The 23,755-nt window shown below is 38.8% G+C and overlaps 1 protein-coding gene across 2 annotated transcripts in view; it reads right to left on the bottom strand.

The window, feature by feature from the left end:
• Window positions 1–22,369, bottom strand: part of fam222a.L (family with sequence similarity 222 member A L homeolog) — a 50,795-nt gene extending 28,426 nt beyond the window's left edge. The window contains exon 1 of one of the 2 annotated variants that reach the window (XM_018260990.2): window positions 21,401–22,369. The gene's annotated coding sequence lies outside the window, so the exon portion shown is untranslated. The remainder of the gene's footprint in view (window positions 1–21,400) is intronic. The other variant, XM_018260975.2, reaches the window with a different exon arrangement.
• Between the last annotated feature and the right edge of the window lie 1,386 nt (window positions 22,370–23,755).

Below are 23,755 nucleotides of genomic sequence, written 5' to 3'. Positions count from 1 at the left end.
TTTACAAAGGGACTACGTTTTACCTGCAACTTACTTGCTGCTTTCAAAGTAAAACTCCCAAACTTGGTTGCCCTTTTATTAGCCACCAGTGGGATCGCCTGACTATAGCTGGGAAGGATGGGAGCTACAACATGGAGCTGGCCACTGCTCCTGTACAAACTATAACTAACAAGGGAAAATGCCTTACCCTTTAAACAAAACAGGGATTTTTTTGTCCATATATTGCCCCTATGTACAATGTATAATGAAGCAATAGAATTCTTAATGAATCAGATGCAATTTGAGTGTAGGACTGGCCAGATATGGGATGACTGACGTAGTTGGCCATCTTAAATATATTGCAATATATGGACAAACAATCCCTGTTTTGTTTAAAGGGTAAGGCATTTTTTAGTAGCTGTGTGCACAAAATGTCTTAAATATATTGATTATGGGTTGAGTGCAGAGGACTCTTGTATTTGTCTATTTGTATTTTGTGGTCACAGCCTCATTGCACCCCTGCAATATGGTTTTAAAAATTAGTGGTGAGCACAACTTTCCCTTGTTTACAACAACATAGACCATAGGGGCCCTCACAAAAGGACAAATAAAGCAGTCAAATATTATTGATAGGATTAACAGTCCCATTTACATCAAGCTAAGCATGCTCCCCATTATGCAGACATAACTAAAGTAAAAAAGTAAAAAGAAAGAAGCCCTGATAAAGATCTGCTTCAATGGAACAAAAAGACAGGTAACGGCACTCTTGCCCTGTCTTTTTGTTCCAGTGCGTATTGGGGAAATGCCGACTTCCTATGGTCCGTGTACCCGGTGTAAATCTTAAGAGAAGGGCTTGGGTGTGCACTGATGTCAGGTAAGTGATCCCTGGTGGGTAGTGGTGGGGAGTGTTTCGATCATTACAAATCAAACTGATGTTTATTTTGCACAAAAAAAAAGTCTTATTACTATGCACATTTCTGTTTGTATAAATGCAATGGCCTGCTGGGGATTATCTCTTCGCGTAAAGATCTGCTTCAATCCCATATACTGAATCTAATGTAAGTTCGGACACCCATAACCTAGAGCAGCTTATGGGTCTGTCGTCTCTTTTTCCCCCACTAAGGCTCCTCCAATAAAAGTTTAGTCCATGCCAATCCAAGCAAAGCTCTATTACATGGAATGCTACCCCCCTGCTTGGACAGGTGCATTCTCCTTGAGGGATATAGAACAGGGATGTCCAACGACAGAAGAAGTGTGTTAATTTATCACTACTTTAGAACTACTACTGCTTTACAATTTTCAGGGTGATATTTCTATGGTGAATTTTAGGAGATAACCAAGAGTTATGAATGTCCAAACTAGAGTTTGTTTTTTTGAGCTACTAATGGTGTGTAGGGACACTCATGGTGCTTCCCACTGATGTCAGGTAAGTGATCCCTGGTGGGTAGTGGTGGGGAGTGTTTCAATCATTACAAATCAAACTGATGTTTATTTTGCACAAAAAAAAATTCTTATTACTATGCACATTTCTGTTTGTATAAATGCAATGGCCTGCTGGGGATTGTTTGTGTTCCCTGGATTAGTTTACAGAGGGAGAGCTTGAATTAATGGACCAATACTTTCCTTTTTTCTCAATGTTAATTATTATAGAATTATAACAGAGTACTTATTTATAGACTTTCAGGAAACAAGAGTCCTAAATATCCAAAGTGTCATTAAAATGGTTTAAGGATTTCCAAGTGTTGCCAAATAACCTTTGAACACTGGGAAAAATATTGTAAGCACTAGCAAGAAATAGGGTATAAAACCATTTAGGCCAGTGGTACATATGGGAATTGTAAAAATGCATGCTAACAAAACACCAGGAACTGAACCAAATTTCAATTAGAGATAATGGAAATCATGTGACTACTTGAATTTGCCCAATAACTGCTTGCATGTGCCGCAAACCCAATGATTCCAATTAACTATAATTTAAATTGATGTGAGGCCTTGGAGATTTTTTTTATACCTTAATACATTTTTTCCTGAGGGAAAACCGTACTATGTCTGTTCTATTTCTCTTACTCCAGAGTAACTGTTTGCTGATAGGATTCACAGTTTGCTTTAACAAGATCAATTCCCAAACCAGTTCACATTTTTGTACAATTAATGCCATGCAAGTTCTTCCCACTGATGTCAAGGGTAAGTGGTGGGTAGAGTGTTTTGATCATTACAATCACATTGATGATGTTGAGAAAAGCTGGAGGCACTGACAGAAAGAACACAGGCTGTGGCTGGAACTATGGGTACTTTTTTGTATTTATTTAATATGTAAACCCAACTAGCAGTCATAAAATTTCAAGGGTAAGCTGAATAAATTCAATATGGTGGAACCAATGAAGTCAAAAGGAGACAAAACCTTACATCACTATAGCCATAGGTATGACCTTTCCATGAACCACTGTTCTTCATTTGCGATGCTTAAACCTACAAGACTATTACACAATGGATATACTGTTGGCTAGTAACTTAATCTTGCAGTAAGGCCATATGGAAAGATAAGATTGCAATACCTTCAGGCTGTGATGTAGGACGCTGCTCTATAGTGACTTTCTAATATGCAATAACATCATTCATTCCCTTGTTAATGTCAATTCAATATAAATTTTGTAACTGTGCAAACATACCCCCCAATTTTGTACATTGTATTAGCCTGAAGCTGTGGCTTAGCTTCATGTGGTTTTTAATAGCACCCCATACCCACCCCTATATACTAATGGTGGTCCTATGCTTTTAAATATGGGCGTTGGTTTGGGCAATCTCTCTCTCTTAAAAGCCTTAACTGGCGGGGGAGGATCTAGGCTCCAGAGTGAAACCAATGTTCCACAAACACTGAATACAGGTAATGCTATTATGCAGAGAATTGTCTTTTTATATTATGACCTGAACAAGTTAGGGACCGCCATATGGGGTTTACCTTGACGTGGTATGGTGGCTTTTCAACTTTATGATCATAACTTTGTAACTAAAAAACCCCTGTTTTTGTAAACACATGCACTTGCATTTATATTGAATTACTTATGAGACAGGGGCCCAGGGAAGTGCATTGTAAGTAGCACTTCCATTATACTTAAATATACTTTGATTTAGCCTTAGGAGTGCTTCCACAACCCCCCAATTTTGTATACTGTGCAAACATACAATTAAACACCTGATAAAGTGTGAACTTAACGCACCCATTCAATTTATGGGCTTTTAAAAGAAGAATCATAAAAGTTATATGCTGGTTCAAAGGTATAATCTTCCTTTTATCTTGCCAACATTTTGCTTTATAGTTATGGCTCAGTGGTTATAATTACATGAACATGGTGCAGGCCCTTGTTCACATGGGTTGTTCTATAAATACAGTACTCATTTCTTTGGTAAAATCCTTGAAGTCTTTCTTTCACATCCAACAAAAATGGTATTCCAAAGTAGTGGCCCTACAACTCCTAGTACCACCTCTTTGAAGGCCTGCAGCTGTATTTCAACAAATGCCTGATGGCTGTGTGTTGAGCATGTCTGATACCCTACACATGTCTCAGTCTACTGCTTCAAGTAACAGAGCTGTCAACAACGTTGGTATACATTGCAAGATCCTATGATTTCATTTGTTTGTGAGCAACCTGATCTGTAGGCATTATGGCCACACATGGAGGGTCAGACCACAGATATCCAGTCTTTTAGAAGCTGGATGACAAACCACAGAACATAGGATCAGACCCCGTGAAAAGCTGCTGCCTGACCAGGCACACAGTTAGATTCACATTGTACCATCCATTCCATGGATTGTTAGCTTGCAATAACATTTTTGAGAATGAATATAAATGATCTGACCTCCAAAACATACCCAATGGTTGTAAAAATATTTACATTAGGTATAACACCATTTATATTTGTGGCCTTGACCTCGAAATATAAAAAATAAAATGCCAAATGGTGCCTGTAAAGAGAACAATCCTTGAGAAGAAAAAAAACAGCGGTGTCTTTCCTCATTGCCACAACTTAAACCATTTATAGAACATACTGTCCTTCACTTAACCAAAGTGCTCGGTTCACCTTAAGCTACATCATAACCTTTTAATTCCTTCGACTCAATCCACTTGCCCAGCCTCAATTAAAAATACATAAGGGTATTATTTATTCAATAAGACTTACTTATGTGAAATATAATCATAATGTCTCAGCTGCCCGCAGAGAATGTAGGAGGCGATGTGCCAAGGTTGGAAGGACAGATTGTGGAAGTTTAATATTTGCATTGCTAAAGTTTCAAACATGAGTAGAGTAGGAATAACCACCCAGTGTCCAAGACTGTACTACAACTCCCAGAATCCCAGTCAGCTCTAGAAGAAGCATTGGTTTTAAATGGTGTTGATTATGGCTCTGTAGTTGGGTTAAAATAATTGAAGTTGCCAATTCAGATGCTTTATAGTCTATGCTGTGGTCCCAAGAAATGCGGTTCCAAGAATGGATATTTAACTTGTGCTCTATATAGGGTATGGTTTGGGTCTGTGTAATTTCTAGTACTTTTTGGTGGCAAATGAAGGTTTATGTTAATTATTAGCCGAAACTTTTTTGCCTGGATCCAAAACATTCAATGTAATCAACTGTAATAGACATGTTGCAAGAAGCACATATTTTCCATGTATAAGGCAAAGAATAAGTGACATTATTTAAGTTGGCCAAACAAGCTCAAATGTTTCATATGGTTCTAACCATTCTAAATGAGTTATATAAACATCTGTGCATGTGTGACTTTAGGATTAGTCTATGGGTCACACCCTTATATCACAACAATCTGCCCACCCAAGAGTGTAGCAATATTGTACTAAAATCTGGCTGATCCTCCCGTCAAATATATGTTACTAGGGCCAGATGTCTACAGTGTTTTTTTTAGTTGTGGGCACTTTAACAGTCATCGTTATAAAGCTTTTACTTGGAGATGCAACAAAGTCTGGCCATACACACTAAGATCTGCTAATTTGGGGAGGTCGCCAGGGATCTGTGTGAATTGGCACCCAAGTTGTGGCCAACCTGCGCTGTACATTTCCAAACTCAAATAAAATACAAGCATTGCAAAAACAGAAAAAAGAGCAAAGGGAAATATGAAAAAGAAAAGTGTAGGCATGTGATGACAGATTTCTTTTAAATAACTGAGATGAAAAAATACATATAACATTTGGCAGCTCTGGTCTTTCTTCCTGCCAGAATAACAAACACCCTTCTCAAGCAGGTAACAAAATGGACAGATGAATCATGCAGAACAGTATGCTGTCACTTTAAAAGCAAGCCATGCTTGTCTGATATGGTCACACTGGATTACCAGTCCCAGCAAGGCCGGTTGAGAGGTACCAGGTCAAAATACTCAGCTTTGGTCATTTGCAAACTGGAAAAAATTATCCAATTGCATCTGAAGGATTTTAAAGAATTCATGATTTTAAAGACAGTAGTTACAGGATTGCAAATTTGCAAGGGAAAAAAAACAAAACATGTGCCTATTTGAAATAAGTATTATGTTCACTGGGCACAATTCTTTTCTACGGAGTGCTTATCATTCTCATCAATTAAAACCACTCAAAGAAAGACACAATATACCCTAATTGTAAATGGAACAAAAATATGCAAAAGAAATAAAATACAGGCATTCTGTAACTATTGTCAGGATTTATGTAAAACAATAAAGTATTCTAGAAATGAATGATAAGCAGTCCATTAATGTTGTCATCTTTTACCCTTCACTTTACAGTGACCCACACAAACTTTGTTCTTCCAAGGATGATGTAACTGTGCAGCTCACCATAAGGCCATAAATAGGCACAGATCAGCCCACGTAGGCTATGCACACACACAAACAGCTAATGTCCGAGCTGCATTAACTACCACTGTGTTCTTCTTCCACCCAATGGATGGCTGACAAGTTAATAAATAGCTTGTTGTTTCCATATAAAGATACAAGGCCGCAGATCATGTGCTTTTACCCAGGTCATGGAACTTGGTCTAATTTTGTATGCTGTATAAGCATTATTATAAATGGAGCTTTTTATGAGAAATTTTCCCTAATATATAAATATAGTAGAACTCTTTTAGCAAAAATCTGACCAACATACTGACTGATTCTGCAATGTATGAGGCTATAAGCTGACCCAGAACTGCACGCAAGGAACTTCTCCTACAGGTTGGGAAGCAACATGAGATGCCAAACTATGGAAATACAGTATCAATGAACTGGTCTGGAAAGGATGGCCCATTTGTTGCTTTCATTTTTATCTTCTTTGGTACCACTAGTTAATAAAGAGTTATCATGGTACAGTGAGTCCCTGCCAAATAAACTGTGATTCTGTGTGGCTAGTACTTATTATACCTTACACATTATGTATGGCCTAGTAGTACATATGAAAATAAAAGTGATTCATCCAGCTGTGGAGGAATATATACAACAAATTGAAATACAGGTATAGGACCTGTTATCCAGAAAATCATTTAAATGTTAAATAAACCCAATAGGCTAGTTCTGCTTCTAATGAGGATTATATCTTAGGTACTGTTTTATTATTAGAGAAAGACTAAATCTTTTGTAAAAAATTGGTATAATTGGGATAAAATGGAGTCTATGGGAGACAACCTTTCTGTAATTCAGAGCTTTCTGGATAATGGTTTCTGGATAGCCGTTCCCATACCTGTATTTGCAGCCAGGGGTGTCACAGTAGTCAGTAGGAGAACAAGGGAGTGCAAAAATGATGCGTCCCTAACCCCCCCCCCGTGTCTAGACAGTAGGGGACATTCCCATTGCACAAAATCAGAATTCTTTAAACATTATAAAAGAATGAGCAAACACACATGCAACTGCCTGGAACTCACATGATCTTCTGCTACAATACAAGCTTCCATTACAGTTGTCAAGAAAACTTACATGCAAAAGGTTTAAACAGGAAAATCCATTCCCCCCCCCCAAACAAGTTTCATCTCAATTTCCTGTCCTTTCGTCTGAGCCACAATCCGGATAGACACCAAGATCTGATCAGAGCTAATACTGCTGCAAGCAGAACGAGGCTGGAGCTGGAGAGTAAATGTTGCCTAGGGCTACCCAGGTATATCAAGGGGCTGGAACACACACATTATGCTTGTGCAGATTTCAAAGCAGAAAGCTGGAAATTATTCTCAATGGGCAAGAATTGTGCAGTCCGTTTCATCACATGTCCTCTTTACAAAAACACTTACTTCAAGGTGTTATTTTACCTTTGATGTAACATAAGGAGCTGTTTACAGAGTTGTTGCTGCTTGATATCGGCCAATGTGCGTGATGATGCAGAACATACAAATCCTCCCCAGTCTTGAATATCTCACAGCTGTTACAAGCTGCTTTAGCCATGACTGTATCTGCTATAGCTTTTTTAAATTAAAGATCTTAAGACTTAAGGTGGCCATAGACGTTACAATTACGATCTTTCCAGGAAAGATTGTTAGTTTCAATACAATAATGTGTAGAGCTGAATCATCAGATACACAGGTAGAAACAATAGAATTCTACCTGTATCGGACTATTCAGCACTAACAGTGGGCAATGTTTGGGTGCCTTCAAAGACGCCTGATCAAAATTTTCTGGCCAGCCCGAACGACGAGACGACCAATAACCAGGGTTTGTGCAGAGATCGGTCGGCTCGTCTCCCACCATACACGCACAGAATACCGTATGAAAATTTGTTTTGTACGATATTATCAGTGCGTCTGTGGCCACCTTTAGTTCCCTATTTAGGAAGAGATGCTTTTGTGCCTAGGGTGAAATTTTATTTATCTAAGGCTTTCATCAATAGCGCAGTCCCCTTGGGGGAGAAGACAATACAACCGACGTATATTCTGTAATAATACTTTCAGCACATACAACAGAAATGAGATGAACTAGCCTTCAGCTGAAGGGTTTTGGATGTCTTTGTTTGCCCCCCTATCTGAATTGACAATGGACATCTCTTTTACAATTCTGGCCCTATATTTAGGAAATCTACACAGGCGTATCAGCAGACCACCACTGTAGTGAGAGCCATCAATCCTGAAATGACAATCGGCAGTCTATTGTGGTGTCTATTGTGGTTCTCACCAAGAGCAAGTGTGTGGTGCTGTTCATTTGGTGACTGGGCCTCAAAAGGCATGTACATTAACAAATCACACTCACAGAGAGTAGAAACAGGGCAGCTGCACTGGCATTTGTGTAGAGTGACCTTACAGGGCCCTCAGTTCAAAAGGCTGTACAATGTGATGTGACCTGTTACAACCCCTCCCCATTCCCTATTTTAATAGTTTATCCCTTTAGAATGATGTTTTCTGAACAAGTGTTACCTCTGACAAAAATCCCCCCCCCCCCCCCATATCGATTGAAATGATCCAACCTTGGAATGGTGTGCAGTAAATAGCCAAACACCCGTTTGCTCAGCCTGGCACTTTTTATCAGATCTGCACAGACTGGATGTAGCTTATAATGTAAAACTTAAAAGAACCTGAAATACAGTGAAAAGTGATAATAAAGCAACTGCCTTTATAGAGATGAAAATGTCCAGCCACCCTTAAATAAAATGTCATATGAAAGAACATGCCCTATCCCTTAATCTGCTGGCCTCGTGATTACAGCACTTTTTCATAAAGCCTGTAGTACACTAAAACATTTGCAGATCCAACACTTATCACTGAAGGCTTAAACATTCTCCAGACCATGTGGCTGACAATCTCTGGATGATACTCAGCAGCATTTGGGGAGGCGGCTGTATGCCCACACACCCCTTTCCAGTAGCCTTCTACCCTCCCTAATTTAGGCTTGCACAAAGCAATGAAAAGTAAATCAATGCAATGGATTGGCTTTAATACGGAGACAGCAGACAGGAGCCATCTGCTTATCTAGGAGATAGCTCACCAGAGACTGCAGTTTAACCTTTTCTCTGAAACTGGGGCCTGCAACACGAGGATGATGTCCACTAACCACAGGAGTGGTGAATGTAATGTAGAAATATCACTATTACCACACAAATGCATTAGACTGAATGCCTGCAAAACACTATTGCACCAGGCTTGATATATAAATAAATGATATATGAATATGAAAACACAATATTACACTTATGTTTTAGCGCATGGAAAGTTTTGAGTATGAACAATGTTGGTAAAATGTAATGAAGGTTCTGCCAACCAGCAGGCAGAATTTTCTCAACTGTCTGGATGAAAAAATTAGTTGTTATGGGTTAGTAGACCTGGACACACTTCGCATGTTCTCGTATTACTGTACAAATATTGCAGCAATATTGCTTTGTAATTCCTAGTATTTTGCCTCCATGACTATTCTCAGAGAAAAATTACTAAAGGCCCCTATATAAGGGCAGATAAAAGCTGCTGAGTCAGCATCTTATTGGCCCGTGTGGGGCCATCCGACGGGCTTACCGCATATATGCGGTCTCGCAGTCCGTCCACGGTATCAGATCCATTATGATCTGATCAGCCCGATATCGCCCACTTCAGTTTGGGCAAATTGAGGAGAAAACCGCTCATTTGGCGATAAGTCTATGGCCACCTTTACACAAAATGCTCCCAGTGCCATGACACTTTATATAACACATCTGAAACCATACCTGAGAATAAGGAATTAAGAATCAGCTAATTTTGACAAAAACCATGACCACATATTTGAGATTCTCTCTTAAAACCAAGTACTGGCTGGTCAGAATGTTGTAAAACACATCCCTACTCTGGCAGCCGACACTACAAAAGTTCATCCAGCAGTACACAGTAAAAGATCACTAGGGAATGAAACCAATAATATTTTCTGTCGGATATACTGCTATGAACAAATGAAGGTTTGTGTTCCATTGAGTGGTAGTTATAAGTGCAGGGTACAAGCAGAGGTACAGGTCTACTGAATCATATTCATATTGGGCTACACAGAGACCGAAATCATCCTTTATGACGTATGCCTGCACTTTTATGATAATGGCACTTGCATTAGTGTCCATTTAAAAACTTCTGAAAACACCTTAAAATGTCAAAAGGAATTTGAAATGATAAAGTTGATTTCTACAATAGAGCCCTTGAATGGCAGTAAACCATTACACACTTATAGGAAGCTGAAATATCATACTGAAAGAGAATTGAAATTCTATGAAAATATAATTAAAACAATTCTTCATACCGTGCCAGGCAAGACACTCCAAAAATAGGCAACGTTTCTTAACGGAGGAAAAGGTATTCTGTTCTATGTGGAGCGATCCTGACACTATTTAAATGACAAAGAGTGGGGTCCTCTTAAGGACAGACGGTGGGGGTGCATGTGAATTGCCAGGGAGCAGCAATGCAGATACTATTTATGGCCGCCGTGTAAACAAAATTTCAATGAAAGAAAGTTAATGACCTGCATCTGACAGGAGCCTTCTGGGAATGTTTTAGAGCAGCCTGGATACATTCACTAAGCAAAGCCTTCAGTACATTACAGAGAGAGAGAGGCATACAAATACTGCATGTGATCTCCGCATGTGACACCACAGATCTAGAATTCCACTGTAAAATCACACAAAATAAGTCTACAGGCAATTTCTCTTATTGAGTTAGACCTGGTCAGGACAAATGGGCAGAAAAACTCAGACTGAATGCTTAGGAATGTCAACTGCTCTATAAGCTGGCCATAGACGCAATCATACGATCATACGAATCGTGGATATGTATGATTTTTGGACCGTGTGTGGAGAGTCCCACCATTTTTCGCGGAGATCGGTCGTTTGGTCAATCGGACAGGTTAGAAAATTTCTGTCGGCTGCGGGTAATATCTCTGCGTGTATTGCCAATCGTACGATTTTCAGTGGGAGACTGTCACTAGCTTTGTCTATCGTACGATTGCTGTCAGGGGCAGAACATCGGCTGATCTGTTCTTTACTACTTTATTTAGTCGGAATGGTAAGACTTTGATCTGAATGGTTAGTGACAGGTCGGGAGATGGGAAAGTCCGATCGTACAATGATTCGTATGATCGGATCTTTGCATCTATGAGCTTTACACATGTATGTGCACAGTGGGTCCAGGGTTCATGAACCCAATTCTTTGGTTGTTCCAATAAAATGGATGTTTATTAATTATTTTACACAAAAATGTTTGTCCTAAACCTAATTTTTTTTTATTCCTGTATAAAAAGACACTCCTCCTTTCCTCATATACCTTGTAGTTAATCTGGCCATATAATGTAATATCGTATCTATTTGGCCAATACTGAGTCTGTAGGGCTTATTCACTAAAGTAGTTGCTAACTTTAAGGAGGCTATGTACAGCAGATGATATAATGTACAAGCATAGGTACTAAACTGCACAAATGGAGTAACGATACCAACCAATCGGGTATCTGCTTATATTCTGTGCCTCTTAAAAACAAATTGGTAATTGATTGCTACTGGCAACTGCACTTGTACAATTTCACACGTATGCTCATAAATCATCTGCTGTACATGGCTTCCTTAAGGCGAATATTTGGTGCCTTTGCTTCAGTCTGAAAAGATACCATAGATCTTATAGATACCATAGGGCTTACACACGTTGGCCACAACGTCTGTGTTCAGCTGGTTATGGCAAAACAGAGACACCTTCAGACCTTTAACTATTTCAGAACTCCCATGACCTCCCCAAGCAGGGGATACTGGGATTTGCAGTTTTGTAATAGTTTGAGGGCTGAAGGTCACTTTCCCCATGGCTATATATTGGGCTACAAACATGCCTTTATTCACTGCCACCATTAATAACAAATTGTTGTCTTTTGCTAGAAAGGCTGAGGGAGCCTGCAGTTGTAAGTCATGTGCCCCGTGCTCTCCCTAATTTAGCCCCTGCATATCATGTGCATCCATGAAAAGGGGCCAGGAAGAGAAAATATTTTGTACTCTTTACATAAATCTAATTTAATATTCATGTACCCTGTATAACGTTTATAACATAAAATACAAATGAAAAAGATAAGCCATGCTGAAATGTTACAATAAGCTTTTATTTCTGCTGGGGTAAAAAAAAGCTCTGCAGTGGCATATGGAGAAGAGGAGATAATAGAGTTAGGAGCACAAGATAATAATCCAAAGATATTCTGATGATGCAGTTATTTAAATGGGCAGACAGAGTCTAAGTAAGCAAAGGCAGTCTGACTATGCACTATAGAGCATGTATATATACAGGTATGGGACCGGTTATCCAGGATGCTCGGTTTTCAGGATAATGGATTTTTCCGTAATTTGGATCTTCATACCTTAAGTCTAGTAGAAAATCATTTAAACATTAAACAAACACAGTAGGCTGGTTTTGCTTTCAATAAGGATAAATTGTATCAAGTACAAGGTACTGTTATTACTACAGAGAAAAAGGAAAAGATTTTTAACAATTCGGATCACTTGGATAAAATGGAGTCTATGGGAGACTGCCTTTCTGTAATTCGGACCTTTCTGGATAACGGGTTTCCGGATGAGGGACCCCATACCTGCTATATATGCTACAGTGTCTGATATCAAAGTTTTTCTATTTGCCTGGTGCTGCTCATTTGCTGCAGAAACCGTTAAACCAGAGGCACTACAGGATTCTATAAACACCCTGCTGGCTGAAGACACAGAGATATTATTCACAACTACTGCACATTAAGGACAAGTAGAGTTCAAAGATCATTTCTTCCCCTAAACTATGATTAAAGAAACACTACCATTAATATGTAACATTAAGTAAAAAGGGGAAATGTTGGCATGAAAGGTTACTTTCTAAAAAACACAAAAATAAAATTGCACTTGCAAAAAAAAAAAAAAAAAGTCCTCTGTGTCAGTGTAAGCAATAAAGAATTTGCTTGTCATCTAAAAATTCAATTTCCTGAGCCAAGAGAAATAATAGCCAACAAAAGATTGGCATCACTTTCCAAGCTGGACCAACCAAAATGAATGCACACCCAGGTTGCCCTTCCTACAGAATGGACATGTGACACTCACAAAAGGATACTATAAAACAAGCTTTGTCAGGATTGCTCAAGTGACATACCCAGCCAAGCAAAAGATCGTAAAAGGCCTCTGTTTTATCAGAGGGTATGCAAGGTTCAAGGAAGGCCAAAAGCCATATTGTTTAATCTATTATTCATGAAGTTCCAAGAGAGCTATTTCCTAAGGCACATACAGTGGGTTATTGCATTTTGACCTTTTTCACCCCCAACTCTGAACCTGGCGTCAAAAGGCTACAAGCAGCATTATATTGACGTCAATGCCAATCACCTGAAAATACCCCTATGTGCAATTTTTATTTGATTCTTGACTGAAAACATGCACATTTATGTTACATTTTGCGTTCTTACGTTATTGCAGTTGATGTGGTGATTTCACAGCTTCTAAAACAAGTACAGTAAGTAGGCAAAATTGTTAGAGAAAATGCTCTTACAAGGACAATACAAATGCTGTCCTGTTTCATATTCACAGCAACTACAATGGGCTACATTACACACATTACAAAACAGCAGCCTGCTATTTCGGGTAGATACATTGGTAATGAGTTATTCCAAACATAAGGTTTGTGTGCTGCATATAACCTCTGGCACAGTGTTTCTGCAGTTGTAGGAAGATATTTCCCCTGCACTATGATCTGAAAGAAGCAGGCTCCTCAATGCAATAGCCTGGAAGAGCTCAATAGGGGGTTGAAGCAGAAAAATGCCATCATTCAATATGACCAAAGTTCAGCTGTAGTACACTGCCCAAATGTTACTGTGTTGCATCTTTTCATCAAAAGCTGAATTCAAAGGTTTGTATGTTATAGATAGTTATTCTTTGCACCGTTTCAGTTGGTCTTATTAGTTTTATATGTTTTTTTTAAATTATTATTATTAGTATTTGACATATGTCCAGCCTGCAACTATACCCCCTGAGAAATGTACAAATAAAGAATTTATATAAAAAATTTGGTTGTTACTGACCACAGCAACATAAGTACAAATCAATTGTTTTGTTGTTTTTGTTACTGCTTATATTTTTTCAGGCCCTTTCTTAGTATTTTTTCAGTCTACATGATGTTGTTTGATGAACAGTGACTCTATCAAGGTCACACAGGATACACGTTTTGCAATGAGAGAAGACATAAGGCAAGAAGAGCTGCTTGCCAATATATAATCTAGATTAGGGAAGGCCAATCTGCAGGTTCTTAGATTTTGCTGAACGAGAACTTCCAGTATCCATGAGGTGACTATAATCCCTTTCCATCAACAGAATAACGGATTTAAAAAAAAAATAAAATACCGACAAGTTTTGACCAAGGGCTATGGCATATGAGGAGAATAGATTATAGCAATGGAAAAACCCAGCAAATTACCGTGGATATGCAACTGGAAGAAAACTTTGATTATGATTATCACGGTTTCACCCCACTTTTCAGTAATAGTAATTTAAATGCACATATTATCTTTGCCTGGATAGCAGTCACATTATTCCCTAGGTCAGGGACCCCCAACCATTCATACTTGTGAGCATATTCAAATTAAAAAAAAAAGAATGCAAAACGTTCCTGGGGGTGCCAAATATGGGCTGTGACTGACTACTGGTAGTCCCTATGTGGACTGGCAGCATGCAGGAGGCTCTGTTTGGTTTTATGCAACCAAAACTTGCCTTCAACCAGGAATTCCTAAATAAGCTCTTGCTTTGAGGCCACTAGGAGCAACATCCAAGGAGTTGGTGAGCAACATGTTGCTCATGAGCCACTGGTTGGTGACCACTGCCCTAGATCCTAAAGCAAAATAACCCTTTTAAAAAGCATCCATAGAGACTGTCACTTGGAGTTATTTTTTTTCCTAAGACACTGGATCCAGGGAATAGTGTGGGCACTATTTCTTAAAACGTAATCTATAATTCTGAAATTTATATATTTTTAAACTAAAGTGGCTTAAAAACACAACTGCATTAAATGTCCCCACAACTTACACAACAAACGTACTGCTGGCCAAGATTTAGCTTCATAGATATGTGGATATTGAAGTAATTTGCAACTCTGACATCTGACACAATTTTCCAGTTACCGCTAACATGATGTACGCGATTAAGCAATGAAAAAACATTTTTGTTGCTAAGGGTTTCTCAATTTAATAACAAAGTAACAAACCAGTAGGTTTGTTCCAAAAATGTTGCTAAATTGCACTGATTTCCAGTAATGTAACAGTTATGAAGGTTAAACCTTTCACCCATATAACAGAATCTACATTTGTTAAAAATAACAATATTAATTTGTGCATGAGCCCTAAAAGGATAAATAAACACAGTTAGAGCATGTATGCATGTGTTTATTGTACAGGTATTAGACCTATTATTCAGAATACTCGAGACCTGGGGTTTTCCAGATAACGGATCTTTCCATAATTTGGATCTTCATGTCTTTAATCTACAAGAAAATCATTTAAGCATTAAATAACCCAAGAGGCTGGTTTTGCTTCCAATAAGGATTAATTATATCTTAGGTTGATCAAAAAATCATTATTAAAAATACGGATTATTTGGCTAAAATTGAGTTGGCCTTTCCGTAATTCGGGGGTTTCTGGATATTGGATCCCATACCTGTACATAATTTAGGAATACATGTGTGCCTGAACCTGTATACTTTGTATGCAATTAAACTGATAGTTAAGCTTTAGTAATCTTTCAAGCAGTAAAACCCAAACGACCTGCAATTATCCCCAAATTGAGAGGATGGCTCCCTACAATAAAGTGAAAGCTGGATCCAGCTTAATGATACTTAAAAGACGCTCAATGAGCAAGTACATACAGTATTTTGGATATATCCTTAACTGTAGCATACCAACTATGACCACATTTGTATAGATTTGAATCCTAGCTATAAGCAAAAGGGATGCAGAACAAGTATAAGACTCCCAATTTGTGTGTAACCCAAAAAAGTTCTATACATTTCTGCCCACATTTCAAACCTTTAAAAGCTAATCAAACAGCAGAACACAAGACAAATTTGTGTTATAGAATACTGCAAATCTGTCAGTTTCAGTCTAAATCCTGGGGTTAGAGCATTCTCATTAAAGCACATTACAGAGTTTGAAACGGAAGAATAAACTTTGCCAACCAGGAATGAGATTGCATTATTATCTGTTAGATAGCAAACGTTCTTTTAGAACCAGTTCTCCGCTGCCAAAATAGAATATAAGCATCTCCATTTGTGTTTTCACTGCATGCATGCTAATCGTGTAGAAAAATAAAATTCTATTCATCTTCCAGAAAGCTACTCCAATAGGCTTTGCTGTCATTGTTCTCTGAAACAGTTTGTTAAAATAATATTTAGTCTGTACATCAGCAGCACCACTGTTATTATTATTATTAGCATCCGTGAATGACAGTAGGAAGGAAGTCTGTGGTACACTGGCCAGACATTCCTGTCAGGTCACACTCTGAATGAGAGGTAACACTTTGTGCTTCACTTGCTCCCAAACAGCAATCTCAGGTTTAAAGAATAACAGAGGGGGGTTGGCCAGGGATGTGCAGAGAAAATGCCATTAGCAAATCAGTCATCAAAGAACTGTTGGAGTGTAGCTACTGGCAGCCAAACAGGGCACCAGGTGGGAGGGGGGACCCAAGTGAGAAGGTTACCAGGGAATACAGTACTGTAATGCACACAGTGGCAGCCATATCAAAAGAACAGGGCAAGAGCGCTGATAGAAGGGCATAGAATGAACATGGACAAGTGTACGCCAAGTGTATGCAAGATAGAAGTCTGCAAATGTCACAACTAGCATATTACTAATTGTGTAAGCACTTCAAGAATGAAGGATGCTGAAAGCTCTGGATCGCAGGGTTGACATTCATGAAACAAGTATTCATAACATTATAAATCATACTTATAAAGACAGGAAATTAAATTAAAACTAATATTGGTAAAAAGAGGACTCTAAAACAATCTCCCAATCATCTTGCAATCTAAAAGTACCATCCAGGGTAGAAAACGATGAAAAATAAGATGTGTGAACCCAACCAGAATGCATCTGTCGGTAATTATTTAAAACCAAGGCCTGGCATGTGGCCCTTAATCCTGTTCTCCTGTATATTTCCCATTGTTTGCCAGGGATTTGCATATGCCAGCAGAGTGTTACATATGTTATCATTGCTGCTACACGATGAATAGGGGTCTTGAGATTCATTTGCAATAGGGCACTATATGTGTGAAATGTGTCCGTTCTCCCCATGTTTGCTCTGATATTTGTGTGATTAGACTTTTCTTCCACAATCCACAAATTTAGCAATGGATGAAACGTACGCTCATGCATACATTTGCATTTGTCTGACTGTAACAGGGATGTTTTACTCTTGGCCAAAAACGAATGTAATCGATCATATATATATTGCCACTACATAACCAACGTTATTCATAGTGACAGGTAGCAATAATAAGTAAAATTTTAGGTGGTTGAAAAACTGCAGGTTTACTCATGCAAGGCATTCCAAAAATCAGTAAAGGATTATATGGATTTTAAAATAAATAGGGGCTCTGAAGTCACGTACCTTGAAGGGTCCAAGTGTCACTGTTACACACATCTTATCTAGGCACAAACTAAAGCTGGCCATAGACGCAAAGATCCGATCGTACAAATCCTGGATTTGTACGATTTTCGGAGCATGTGTGGAGAGCCCTAACATTTTTTGTCCCATGGAGATCGGTCGTTTGGTCGATAGGCCAAGGTTAAACGATTTCTGTCAGCTGCCGATAATATCTCTGCATGTATTGCCGATCAGACGATTTTCAGAGGGAGACTGTCACTAGCTTTTGTCGGACATAACTTTTGTACAATTGCTGTAGGGGCAGAACATCAGCTGATCTGTTCTTTTACTACTTTATTTGATCTGAAAGGTTAGTGGCAGGTCTGGAGATGAGGAAGCCCGATCATCTTTGCATCTATGGCCAGCTTTAGAAACAGCTTTGGGATGAGTGGAGTCCTAGTTGGTCGGTTTTGAAGCGAAAAAACCTGATTATCATGAAGATGTCTAAAAACCACTGACCGGGAACTACATTTTAATACTCCATCTTTCTCTGTTTTAATGAGACGGTAAATGAGTGGTAATGAATCCTATTATAAAAGTTCATTAGGCTGTTAAATTATTTACTTAATTATGTTTGCCAACTGGAACAGAATAAGGTCAACTGGAAATGGAAGAAGCATTATTTCAGGAAAAGCTAGTATATTGGCTCAATATATTCCCCAGGCCAATGACAATTTGTCTGGGATTCTAACTTGCAATTAATATTTGAAAATAAAGTATGGGCTTGGTAAGCCAGGGTAAAAAGAACCCAGAAGCCCTGTAACATACACTGCAATACCATTCATGTGCTTCCTAATACATACAAAGCACTGCAATACAGATCCAGAAATGAAAGGATAAAATGTGCCCAATGGGAAGGCTGTGGGTGCTGACTTGGCCACTTTTGACTGATTCATTGGCACCTGTACGAGCCCAAATTTGTTCAGATAATGATAGGGCAGACTAGAAAATCCCATCCATGCAGGACTGCATTAGTGTGTAGATGCTGCCAGGGGTCTACAAGTCTGTAAACAAGTAGATCATTCTAGGTACTTTATTCTTTACTCCCAAATTAGAAAGTGTGGGCTTTATATCACCCTCTGATAAACAATGCATCCACGCTACTGGCTTAACTACACAGATATCTATACGCACAGTGCCATAAAATATATAGAAGTGAAAAACATGCAGCCATATACTGCAGTTGCCTCCTTGAAAACAACATATTGCAAATTGCTCGAATTAAAAATTTGACAAATTTGTCAAAAAAGTATACACACACAAATAAAACAAAGATGCACACTACTTGAGCCACACTGCAGTGTCAAAAACGTCAGTATACGAAGAAAGCCAAATCGCTTGATTAAAAAAACAACTTTTTCTCTCTCTGTTATAATGTCCTGTTGTGTGCAGATAGATCATTAAATAAATAAATTTTTTTTATATATATATATATATATATATATATATATATATATATATATATATATATATATATATATATATATATTGTATACACACACAAATACAATACACTATACAGACAAAAATTGCTATCCTGTATGCCCATTGATCATGCCAGCAGACTACAGAAAATTCCTCCTATCCTTTAAAGGGTTAATAAGCCATATGTCACTAAATCCCTTTCATTTCCTCTCTGCCTTGTTATCTGCACTCAGGTTGAAAGGCAGAACAGAGTTTTATTGTGTCTACCTTCACAAGCACAACAAGGACAGACAAAAGGAAGGGCCCATCTGCGGGACTTGTTCATCAAGAATCCCAAAGAGTCTGTTTCCATAAAATCTCCAGCTAAATAAACACAGGGTAAACTCACAGCGAAATAATCCCCGTCGCAATCATCATCCGCCTACTAGATGGGACACATTTCTATGTTAGCTACAGTAAAAAAGTAGTAGGCAGATGTCTCTATTAGGTGTCTGTTTCTCAACCCACAGGGCAAAAAAAGCTTCACATCTCAAAGCAACAGAATTAAAATATATTTTCACGTCTGCTGAAGAAATCTTAGGCCTAATTCATTATCGCCCTTCCTTTCAAGAATTAGGCTATTCTGCCTCTGCCAGGGAGTACTTACTTCATGCTTCTACCACCTTTTTAATTAATGTTTCCTTTCCTCACATTACCCCCCTGATCTGACATATTACAGATGGCATGTTGTTCCAGCAACTCTCTTTCTGAAAAATATGCTTCCATCACGGCTACTCTGCTCTCTTGTAGCTCAACCAATTGTCATTAGCAGTCAGAGCAATAAAAAATAAATTGCCAAGTTTCCTGTTGTAAAACTGAGCCAGAAGGAAAGGGCAGATCATTTGAAATTCACTTCAAAGAAGCTATTCACAGCCAATTTTACTCAAGTACCTCAAAGGATGTGATGGATTGGAGGGGCTACACATGGAATTCGGCCTTTATACATTACAATAAAGATTATTTTGGAGTGAGTTTTCTAAGACCAAGGCATAAACCCCCACACATGAATAGAATGCACACCCTGGTTATTTATTGTATTTATTACTTTTCTCAGCATATGGTGAGGTCACCGAGGAATAGAACATAAACCCAATTGGCAGGTATGTGGAGTGCAGCTAAGAGCAAATGGTATGGAAGGAAGCTGGAATGTCGAGTGGGATTTTGCTGGAGTGGCAGAGAGGTTGATTACAACTAGCACTTTGTTTAAAACAAAGCAAGGCAACCGGTGACACTCAGAATTTCACTTAACTACAACTTTTTCCAAATGAACTATACACAAACACAATTGGTACAATAATACATAGGTTCCAGTTTTACACAGACGCCCAATAACATGTTAATGTTCTGTACATCAGCACATATACTGCCAGGAAATGTGATAATTCAGCATTATTATTACTATGGACATCTTGGTAGTTAAACATTTTTAAAAAAGTATATGAGAGAGAGAGAGAGAGAGAGAGAGAGAGAGAGAGAGAGAGAGAGAGAGAGAGAGAGAGAGAGAGAGAGAGAGAGAGAGAGAGAGAGAGAGAGAGAGAGAGAGAGAGAGAGAGAGAGAGAGAGAGAGAGAGAGAGAGAGAGACATAATCCGAGTGAACAAAATCAGTGACCACCAAGCATTGATAGGCACAAGTAAATTTGTGGGTTCCCTGCAAAAATAACTGCTAGCTGCTGATACCAAGTACCAGCTGCAAGAAAAGGCACCGTCACATTAATTAAAGTGCAAGCACTTCTCTAATGTTTAAGTAATGGATAGGAACATAAAATACATCACGGGTCATACTGTACTTGCTGTGAAGATGCCTCGTGGCACAGAGCCAACCTTAGAAATGGCTGACAGACTTTATTACACCTACAGCTGGAATTTTTAAACATACAACCCTCCAGCTGTTATTGAACGATAACTCCCCAAATCCTTTGATAACTGAAGTGAAAGCGCTACAGGTTGCACTGAGTTTTTTGTGTTTCTGTTTGTAGTAGCACCTACAGAGTGTAAGCTCTGTTGAAGCAGCTTTTGCCAACTTGCTACTCTAAGAGGGAATAATGTCAAGTTAAACGTTAAATGCTGCTATAGAACAGTGATTTCTTTCACAGAAACGGTCTAAAAGCACTAATAAGATATGTACAAGATAGCATAGAAAGCACTAGGCACAAGATAGTAGCCATTAATGTCAGAAATACTGGAAATGTTAACAAAAAGGGTAACCGACATTTATTATAAATGAAGGAGAGGGGGGATAATGGTAACAAAAAGCACAACCAGTATTCATAATATATGAAGTTAGCAAAACCAATGGAAAGATGCACCATCTGCCATTAGCCCTCCAGAAAATGTTGAAATAATTTGGCCCTTTTTTTTCCCCAGTAGAATCCCATCCCCTCAGTATATTTACCATAAATCTTCAGTTTCTCCTGGGCAGGCTCCTGGGGTCCAATGATGACAATCAAGTCTTTTTTTTTTTGACAACCCTAAAACTTAATCCAAGCCATAAAATCTTCAGAAAAAAAACAATAAAATGACTTTATCTGCCAGGGAAATCCGATATATCATCTGAGGGAAATCAGTATAGGGGTTTCAGATATTCAGTGTGCCTTTAAAAATACCCCATTCATAAAAGTGTCAACTTGTGGACTAGACAGAAAAGCTTGCACCAATCCAGATTAATGATGAACCATAAATAATAATAATAAAAAAGGAACTGTTCTAAAGCTTTAACAGGATGGCGTTGCCAAACTGATCACATTAGCAGCACAAAATCCTTTGATAAAAAAAAACAAAACTCTTCAAGATCTGACAGATAACCGTGTCTGACAAGAACAAATAATTTAAATAATAAATAGAGAAACAAAAAACAAGAGCATTTGTGATGAATCCTGTAAACTCCACGGGGCAGGTTACAATAAAGAGCGACACAAAAAGCCTTCAGATAAATTGAAGGAGGCAAAAGATCCAGTGTGGGTTTCTCCGCAGAGAATAAATATTTAGCAGAAGCAGGAAAAGATTCCCAGTGCCCCCGATGTGCGAGTTTTAAGGCTGCAGCAGCAGGAGGAGGAGATGCAGCATCCGATATGCACTGAATCCTCTCATATATCACATCCCCTCAGCGCTGATCTCCGATGCTCCGCACAAGCTTCATTCGCAGGTACGGGCAGCAGCGCTCTGTTTTATGCTTCGCGCACAAAGAATCCTCCCCGAACAGCGCTTAAATACAAGCACAGAGGATCGGAGAAGAAGGGGAGTGATCCGTCAGTGCAAAGACGTGGGATCTGATGCTGAGATCGCCTCTCTAACGCTGCAGCCCGGGCCAGCGGGTCCTCACAGCTGCTCTGCACGTCGGGAACTGACAAACAGACAAGTGATGCTTCAGCCTCTGTTCTCGAAGCCGCGCCCGCGACACGCCTAACAGCCAATAGGAGAGGCGCTGCCGGAGAGGACGGCCCAATGGAAAGCCAGAGAGGCGTTTACCTAGGGGATAATGGAACGGAGTCTCAGTGGTGCCCCTGGGAGGAAGGAAGAGCCACGCGCTCCTTTCGCGGAAAAATTTAAATCCCCTTAAAGGACAGCCACGGTTCTACCTGACGTCCCCGAACATCATTGTTTTAGTAAAATAGCCTCGTAACACGATCAATAGCACGTTTTTTGTTCATTCCTGTAAGAAGTGATGGATCTCGTTTAGTAAATTAGAATATTCTTGCAAAAATGTTTAGGGCAAGGACAGACGCGGCGTTTTTACGTTGCGTTTTTAAAAAAGAACTGGAGTAAATACGCCACTGAAACCACATACGACCGTCAACATGCGTTTTTCAGCACGAAGGATTCTTTTCCCGACATGCACTTTTCATTGTTCTCATTGAGAATTTGGACGCCATATTTAAAATACGCTGCGTATTTACGCAAAATGTGGTTTCAAACGTGCAGATGCCATAGAGTTCATTTGGTAGTTTCTTGATGTATTGGCGTTTCTGCTAAAAAAAACTGTCCTGTGGCGGATTTCAGTTTGCAAGCACCCTGTGTGAATTTATTAACATGTATTTATATAGCGCCAACATATTGCGTAGCACTGTGCGATAGTGCGTTTTCCATTAGTTTCAGTGGTAGTGCAGTTTATGCGTATTTACGCCTGGCTGTTTATTTTTAAAACAGTACACGTCTGGCCTTGCCCTTAGGTTTTTTTTTTTTTTAAAGTCATGGTCATTTATTTCTAGATTGTATCCAACCTGCTCCCAATCATCAGATTCTTCTCTTTATAAAGCAGCAGACCTGCCAACTCGTTGGTCCTTTACTAAACTGCCAAATATTGCTTTAAAGCCATGGTAGATGAGAAAAGTTGTTTTTTTTTTTTTTTTGCTTTGTTTTTGTACTTGAAACACTGATCTTTTATTCATTTAAAGTAAAACTATACATCTATCATACTACATACTATACCCATGTTTATTTAAATAAATCCTTGTCATAGAGAATCTACTTTTCTTTTTTTTAACAGAATTATTTTTATTGCTTTGTGCAAATCATCCAACAATTTGACAGTTGTTGATTAGACATTCATGCAATAAGGTTACAATGTATGATGCAATGACAGAGCCAGTATTTACTAAATTGGCATTTATCTGGAAGCATGTATAGATTGTAAGAGGTCCACTCACACTACTTGTAGTGCATGTCTCGCTGTGATGGGTCCTGTTTTGTTATGGCCTGCTTTTAAGCACACTAAAAAAAAAGTTGGGGGTAAATAGATATGGACATGGGG

Source organism: Xenopus laevis, chromosome 1L, assembly GCF_017654675.1.
Source record: "Xenopus laevis strain J_2021 chromosome 1L, Xenopus_laevis_v10.1, whole genome shotgun sequence".
Classification (NCBI taxonomy): Eukaryota; Metazoa; Chordata; class Amphibia; order Anura; family Pipidae; genus Xenopus; species Xenopus laevis.
Note: the sequence above shows the minus strand (reverse complement) of the source record. Positions and strands in the feature narration are given on the sequence as shown.